We start from the raw sequence: 8,562 nt of genomic DNA on the forward strand, positions 1-8,562 counted from the left end.
GCGATTCATGGGGTTGCAAAGAGTCGGACACAACTGAGCGACTGAACTGAACTGAACTGAAGGATTATATAACAACAATGTATCCAGCTTGAGGACAGTTTCTCCTTCTTGAAAACCTTCTGACTAATCCTGCTATCTTAAAATGTAAATTGTGGGAGTGGGTCTGGTAAGATCTTTACAATCTTGAGACATTCTTTTGATTTACTGCAATAACCAATTGAAGAAGTATGTAGCTCCCTTACTAAGACTAGCGAGGGGGATACTCTCTGTCCCTTTTCTGATATCTATGTCAGAAGATTTCTCTATCCCTTTTTATACTTTAATAAAACTCTGCTATACAAAAGCTCTTGAGTGATCAAGCCTGGTCCCTGATCCTGAAGCTAAGTCTTCTTCAAAGATCACAAATCCAACATTGTTAATGGTAAGCTATCACATGCAAGGATATGGTGTTAGCTGGAGGATTCTGACACATATGCTATCCTTTCCCTTAAAATGGATCCAGTTGTGAATTTTGTTAAAATAGGGAATCAGTGTAGAAAAGGAAAGCTTCCAAATTTAAAAGAAGGACAAATCAGAGCAGGCAATTACTGGGTTACTCTACACTCTGGACTCATCAAGGATACATTAGCTGAAAGTGAAGAGAGCTCTTGAGTGCTGACAGATGCATCAGGCACAAACTCTGGACTCCCTGAAAGCTGACTGTGCCTCAGGGGCAGAGCATCTGAGGTTACTTCTCCAAAAGAGAGACAGAAGTTCACAGGGTCCCCTTTTGCTTGTGACATTTCCATTCTGCCATGGAATGTTAAGCACTTTGCATTCTTTATCTTTCTGCCTTCTCTGGGTAATTGAGGTGCCATTATTTCCCCTTTCCTTTCCATGAAAGAAAGTGAAAGTGTTAGTCACTCAGTCATGTCCAACTCTTTGAGACCCCATGGGCTGTAGCCTATCAGGCTCCTCTGTCAATGGGGATTCTCTGGGCAAGAATACTGGAATGGGTTGCCATTTTCTTCTCTGGGGGATCTTCCCGACCCAGGGATCGAACCCAGGTCTCCTGCACAGCAGGCAGATTCTTTACCATCTGAGCTCCCAAGGAAGCCTCTATAGGGTGGATAAAATGATGCTTGAAGAAGTCATATAACATGCCAAAGTCACACAGCCAGTATGTGGCAGACAATTCAAGTGACATTTATTGAGTACCTGTCGTGCGTCGGGCAATGTGCTAGCAACTGAGGCAACACGAATGAAAAAATGCCCCTGCTAAGATTCTAAGCTAAGGAAGGAAACAAGAAGACAATCCTGAGCACATGCTCCAAAAACAGCTTCTTTTGCATTAAGATGTCAATGGGACAAGTGTTAGGACCGTCAAGAAAAGATGCCAGAGGAAGAAGAGTGAGAGCAAAACCACAGGGCAGCTAGACATGCGGTCAGAGGGTGGCTGTGTCACCCACTCAGCCCCAGCCCCCGCCTCCTCCTGGAAATAGTACCCAGCTCCACACAGCAGGGACTTACATGTTCATGATAGTGAGGGCAGAACATGTAAAGCAATAAAGAAGCAAGATAGTTATCAGTTAAATGCTAAAAAGGAAATAGAACAGGGTAGTGGGAGAAAGAACAACTGGGAGAGTTCTCTGGTAGAGTATTGCAGAAAAGCCTCCATGCAGATGTGGTGTGTAAACTGAGAGCAGAAAGGGAGGGAGTCAGAGGCAGGCACACTGGGACTTGAGGCAGGAAGAGCTTAGCATTTTGAACTGTGTCTATAGTCATGGAGGAAAAGTGGAGGCCAACATGAGCTGAGGCTGCAGTCAGGAGAGGCCAGATGACACAGGAAGTGGGAGGGTCACGGCATAGACTCAGATGGAGCCTGTACACATTTCACTTCCCAACTGGCAATAATGTACTGTTACTCCTGGGATCGCAGAGAGCAGTCACCAACAGGGCAGAGAAGATTAAGCCCAGCACCATCACATCATGGTTTCCATCTGGACCTTTACATCTGATTCTGTTCAGCCTCAGTTCACAGTGAGAAACCTCCTATACAGTTCACTGAACACAGACAGTAATATTGTACTAGAAGTATGTAATATGATAAGTATCATTACAATGGCAACTGTATCACCATATATAAATGTATCCAAGGAACACAATGTACATCTTAAATTTATAGGTACACATGTCATGCTTATCCAATGTAAATACATATGTACCTACATGCTTGCATATATACATACCAGGATAAGCCAAAAAAAAAAAGAACGAAAGTAACCTCCTTGTTCCTATTTCACCTCCTCATACCTTATGCATGCACTTTTCTCACCCTACTAGACTATAATTTTGTTCTAAGGCAGAGTCTACAGAAATTATCCCAATGCTTTGCACATAGTAAGCACTCAAGGGCTTCGCAGGTGGCTCAGTGGGAAAGAATCCACCTGTCAATGAAGGAGATATGGGTTCAAACCCTGAGTCAGGAAGATCCTCTGGAGGAGGAAATGGCAACCCACTCCAGTATTCTCGCTTGGAGAATGCCATGGACAGAGGAACCCGGTGGGCTACAGTCAATGGGGTCACAAAGAGTCGGATATGACTGAGCGACTAAGCACACACACGCACAGCAAATGTTAGTTAAGCTGATCTTCAAAAGCAGGCACAGACCTCACACTAGAAAGTTTGAGCATTCATCACTGAAGTCTGGCAGGAGTCAAGAAGAAAAGGACTCTCCCAGCTCAGAATGAGGGGGATGGAGGGCATGGGAAGAAAGGAAGCCACCAGCCAGCCTCTCGCGTCCCTCCTTTAAACTGCTGCTCCAGCCACTGGCACTTAACCTTTGGGTGGAGACACACAGACTTCAGAGAGTGGCCTCTGAGAACCCAGCCTCATGGAAGCGCACTATTGATTTTTCCAGGCAGAGCAATTCAAAGGAAAAGAAAAAGGTGTTTTTAAATCATGCTTTTCAGCTGGGACAAGAAAATAATAGTTGCCATATTTTTGGATAATGTCACGCTGATGTCTCCGGGCCTCTGCCAGCATCTCTATCAATCACACATCGTGAGTGAGAGCAGTGAGACACTGCTGATTGGAGCTCCAACGACCAGCTTTTACCAATATCTATAATAACTTGGTGCTTCTGTCAGGAGTTGGGCTCATTTGCTCAAACAAGGAAGATTAAAGAATGTGGGCTTTGAGATGTCCTGCTACTGCACTGCAGGAAAGAAAATGCCCCCTTTTCTTCTGTTTCAAGTCAAACTGTCAAGTATTTGTCAGTATTTGGATGATATTTTTTGCTATGTTCTGCGTTTGAATTAACACACACACAAACACACACACACACACCATCTCACCATGTTCTTACCATTCAGAGCATCACAACCTCAGTTTGGCATGAATAGGGCAGCTTCCTAAAAAAGATATCACTTGATCTCAGTCAGAAAGAATCAACAAGAGTTCTGGTAAAGGAAAGTGAGCTGTTGTGAAAAATGGAAAATAATTTCATTTAACACTGTAAATGAATTTTTTTTTTAATTTTCATTATATATTTAGTATCAAAGTATAGTGGATACTACATGGGTAGGAAGAAATTGCTTCTTCTTCTTCTTTTTTTTTTTGGCCACAACACATGGCATCAGGATCTTAGTTCCTCAATCAGGGTTCAACCCTGCAGTGGAAGCCGGAGTCCTAACCACTGGATAACCAAGGAATTCCCTAGTGGGAAGGGATTGGAAAAGGGGAGCAGGAGTGCATTTTATACCTAGAAAAAGACCTAAAAATAATAACTCTAGTGGTAGTAGTAGGAGGAGCTGCTGTCTGTTGAGCTACTGTGTCAGAAATAGCGATGAGCACTTTCCATATATTAATTTCATCTCTGCTCACAAAATCACCATGGGGATTATTACCCCATTTTGAAGATAATAAAGCTCGGGTTCACAGAAGCTAAGTCTCTAGCCTAAGGGTTCATAGTTAATAACAAGCAAGACCAAGAATCAAATAGATTCCCCTGGAGGACAGAGAACCATGTTAAGAGTATGAGCTTTGAAGAAAAATTTTTAAAAAAGAACCATGATCTTGCCATTAGCCACTTTTCTGCTTGGGCGAGTCATGTTACCTCTCTGAGCCTCTGTTTTCTTGTGTTGTTGTTTAGTTGCTCAGTCATGTCAACTCTTTGCAACCCCATGGACTGTAGCCTGCCCGGCTCCTCTGTCCATGGGAATTCCTAGGCAAGAATACTGGAGTGGGTAGCCACTCCCTTCTCCACGGGATCTTCCTGACCCAGAAATCAAATCTGGGTCTCCTGCATTGCAGGCAGAAAAAAAAAAAAGAAAAAAAAAAAAAAAAGAACCAAATTCTGGGACGCAAGCCTCCCCAAGTGTGTTCCTTTTCTAAACTGTGAGAGTGTTGAATTCCTTCATCTCTACCTCATCTTCTAGCTCTATGCCCCAAAGTCTAAACAACCCAGCCCAAGGCTGGACTGTGCCCCCACAGTTCGCTTCCCTGTCCAATCTTCCTACGCCAGCTCCCAGCCCCTCCTCTTAATTCTCCAGACTGAATAGAGCCCCAAAATGAATCCAACAAGAAAACTTCTGGTTAGATTCTATGACTGATGGGGAAGACCAAGAAAAAATGATGCTCACTTGATGTCTCCAGCACTAACAGCAGTGCTTTCTAAACAACCAAAAGGAGTCTTGAAATAAAGAATTAATGGATTCCAGAACTAGCATTATGCTGATTGGTGACAAAGGGATTCTACATAATTTAGTGTTATACTGCTGACTGTGAAATATCTCTGGGCCAACAGCCTAAGTTTCCTTTGAACAATGTGAGTCATCAGAAGGTGTAAGAGTAGGAGAAGAAGGAACAATGCCAAAGACACTAATATCAAAAATGCATCTGAAGAGTTTGAATAAAATGGTCTCAACAAACTTAAAGGTGGAAAAAAAAGTACTTCTAAATTAATGTTACCTCCTGACTTACGTATGTGTGATGATCTAAATGGGCTTCTCTGGTGGCTCAGATGGTAAAGAATCTGCCTGAAATGCAGGAAAACTGGGTTTGATCCCTGGGGTCAGGAAGATGCCCTGGAGAAGGGCATAGCTACCCACTCCAGTAGTCTTGCCTAGAGAATTCCATGGACAGAGGAGCCTGGTGGGCTATAGTCAATGGGCTCACAATGAGTCGGACACGACTGAGCAGCTAACACTTTCACTACAATGACCTTAATAACACAATATTATTTGCAGATCAATAACTATTTCATCTCTAGACTTAGAAGTAAGTATGCTTAATTAGACCAAAAATCATTTTTTTAATCATATGCTTTTTGAAGAAAATGCAGGATTACCAAACATTACCTACTATATAGCACAGGGAACTCTGCTCAATACTCTGCAATGATTTATATGGGAATAGAATCTAGAAAAGAGTGAATATATATACATATACATATATATATGTGTGTATGTGTGTGTGTGTGTGTATGTGTGTGTATATATATATATATATATATATATATATATATAAAATATATCGCCCATGCTGGGCAACAAGAGAAGCCACCACCATGAGAAGCCTGTGCACAGCAGCTGGAGAGTAGCCCCTACTCTCCACAACTAAAGAAAATCCCTCACAGCGACAAAGACCCAGCACAGTCAAAAATTAATGTTTTAAAAAAGGAATGCAGTTTAAAAAAAAAAAGAGATTATAATATAGGTGGATCTGTGCATGTAACTAGCAGAAAGTAACCTCAGTCCTACTCCTTAGATTACAAAGCCACTCGAGCGCCTTCCTAAGGCCAGGCATCAAGCTAGTTTCTGGAAGTACAGGAAGGTATTGTACATCATGCTCTGGGATAATGGCTTTCAACAGGTTGTTTGAGTGAAACCACTTACTGCCTTCACTCCACCTTTCACATATGCACACAGGGTCATTTTTCTTTGTGTTTCAGTAAACATACAGCCCCTTTGAGCACCAGCTCAATGGTATATATTATGTGTCTTTTCTTTTCTTAGTACCCAGTCATACTCAATTCTCTGCAGCAGTGCATGACCTGCTTAACTCTACAATCCAACAGGCATGACTTTAACCATAGGGAAAAAATCAACTCAAGCATCATTATTCATCATTTGATAGCCCACTTCAGCTGGGCTGAGATCCATTGCCAGAGCATTCAAAATGAAAGAGCTACTTCACTATCTGATTCAATGGAAGCCTCTATATACTAAAGTACCTCCTCTTTTGGTGTGTCACACTGCCTGAGAGTCAAGATTCATATTCAACCAGGAACATGACTCCCCGTCCTTCCAAAGCATTATGCTTAAAAGCACCATTGAGAAGGGAAAATGCATGAGCTATCTTAGAATAACTTATTCTAAATTCCATATAGTCATCAAGTTAAAAACAAAGACTTTGAAGAAATGGGACCCAGCATGTTGGGTGAGTTTGCAAAGGAGGAAATAATGTTAATGGGAAGAACATATTGTATTTTCCTCAGGAAAGAGGGCACTTCCCTGAGGATAATAAACATCTCAGGAGAACAAAGAGGACAGGCAGAGCAGAGACAAGGGAGAGGTGAGCGGAGCCTTCACAGTTGGTTCAGAGCCTAAACTAAATGAATATACAGGATTCCTCGTGCACATCATTTTTGCCCCAGTTATGATGTGATGTCTGGGTCTGGTGCAGGCTCTTGTCTAGATCAATATCCTGCTGTGAACAGCTCTCCCAGCTGCTGTTCTTCATGCTACCGTGCTACTGATGAAATCTCATGGACAAACGACCAGCAAAACAACCATTCCTACCTGCTGGCCATCTCCTCTTGGAAAGAAAGAATGAAATCATAGAGAAAACCAGAAAGATGTTAGATCATAGAAAAAATGATTGACCATGACTCACTTCACAAATACGAAAAACTGTCTCCCCGTGTTTCTGTGCAAGTTTGTTTTGGCCTAAAGGCATTGCTTTTCTGATCCATTCTTTACCTGGCTCTTCCCACCCACCCCTATCCTTAAACCTTGTCTTCAGTGTAGGGAGAAAGGGAAGTTGCTGCCTGATAAGCCGCACCCTGGGCTTCCCTGGTGGCTCAGATGGTAAAGAATCTACCTGGGATGTGGGAGATCGGGTTCGACCCCTGGTTTGGGAAGATCCCCTGGAGACAGGAATGGCTACCCACTGCCGTATTCTTGCCTAGAGAATTCCAAGGACAGAGGAGCCTGGTGGACTGCAGTCCATGGGGTTGCAGACTTGGACACAAGTGAGCGACTCTCATTCAGTTTTTTTCCCAGGTGGTGCTAGTGATAAAGAACCCACCTGCCAACGCAGGAGATAAGAGTTTGATCTCTGGGTCAGGAAGATCCTCTAGAGGAGGGCATGGACAAAGGAGCCTGGTGGGCTACAGCCCATGGGCTCACAATGAGCAGACACGGCTAAAGCAACCTAGCGTGCACACACATGCTAGCAGCTGCCTTGTCTTCAAACCACAAGTACGGATTCTACACCTGCTATCTACAGTGAAGTTTAACATAGTGACTTCTGATTCTCACTGAACTCCAGATCCAGTCTTCAGGGGAAATGAGAAACAGTATTAGTGAACATGCCACACACTGAGAGAATTGCAATGCATAAAGCAGCCATGGATCATTTCCTCAGAGAGCCATCATTTAGTTGGAGACTCAAGAATCAGAGATGACACATGTGGGGCACGTTTGCTTCTTCTCACCTAACCTGCCCATGACAGGCATTACTAATCCATCCTGGTGTCCTTTTCTACCAATCTCACATATGCATTCTCAAAATCCCCTCTGACCTACCTCCTAGAGTAATGGAAACAAAAACAAAAATAAACAAATGAGACCTAATTAAACTTAAAAATCCTAAACAAGGCAGCCCATCAATAGCCACTATCCAAGTTTCAGAGTTTGTACATGATCTGAAATATATTTGTCATTTTTAGTCACAACAGAGTAACAATAACAACCCATTATCTTCCCAAACCAGGGATCGAACCCAGGTTTCCCACATTGCAAGTGGATTCTTTACTGTCTGAGCCACCCGGAAAACCCAAGAATCCTGGAGCGGGTAGCCTACCCGTTCTCCAGGGGAATTTCCCGACCCAGGAATTGAACCAGGGTCTCCTGCACAGCAGGTGGATTCTTCACTAGCTGAGCTACCTGGGATGCCCCATTACCAAACAGTACTGTGGAAAGCCAAGTTTGGGGGTTCAGACAGTTAAGGCAGTAGGGATTTCAAGGAAAACTTCCTAGAGGAGGATGGGCTTAAATGGACTGTGGACATTCGAGTCTAATTTAAAAAGTGAAACAAACTAAACAGGGACACCCACCCACAGGATGGAATAGTCAGCTGACCAAGGCAAAGAGCCAATGGGAAGATCTGCATTTTCCTTCAAGAACTCCCAGGCAATGGGGCTCCTCTTGACTCCAGGGAGGCACTCCCCTCCCTGGGATAGGACCAGTAGCCCCACACTGCTTTGCATCTCCCACTCCTCAGCTAACAGCATGCTCAGACAGCCCTGAAACCCAGCTTAGCACACTGCAGTGATCCCCAAACCTCAGTCTTTCACAA

At 43.4% G+C, this 8,562-nt stretch overlaps 1 protein-coding gene across 3 annotated transcripts in view; it reads right to left on the reverse strand.

The window, feature by feature from the left end:
- The window catches only part of PRELID2 (PRELI domain containing 2), a 586,088-nt gene that overhangs the window by 419,925 nt on the left and 157,601 nt on the right, over positions 1-8,562 (reverse strand). The gene's annotated exons all lie outside the window — the stretch shown is intronic.

Source organism: Bos indicus, chromosome 7, assembly GCF_029378745.1.
Source record: "Bos indicus isolate NIAB-ARS_2022 breed Sahiwal x Tharparkar chromosome 7, NIAB-ARS_B.indTharparkar_mat_pri_1.0, whole genome shotgun sequence".
Lineage (NCBI taxonomy): Eukaryota > Metazoa > Chordata > Mammalia > Artiodactyla > Bovidae > Bos > Bos indicus.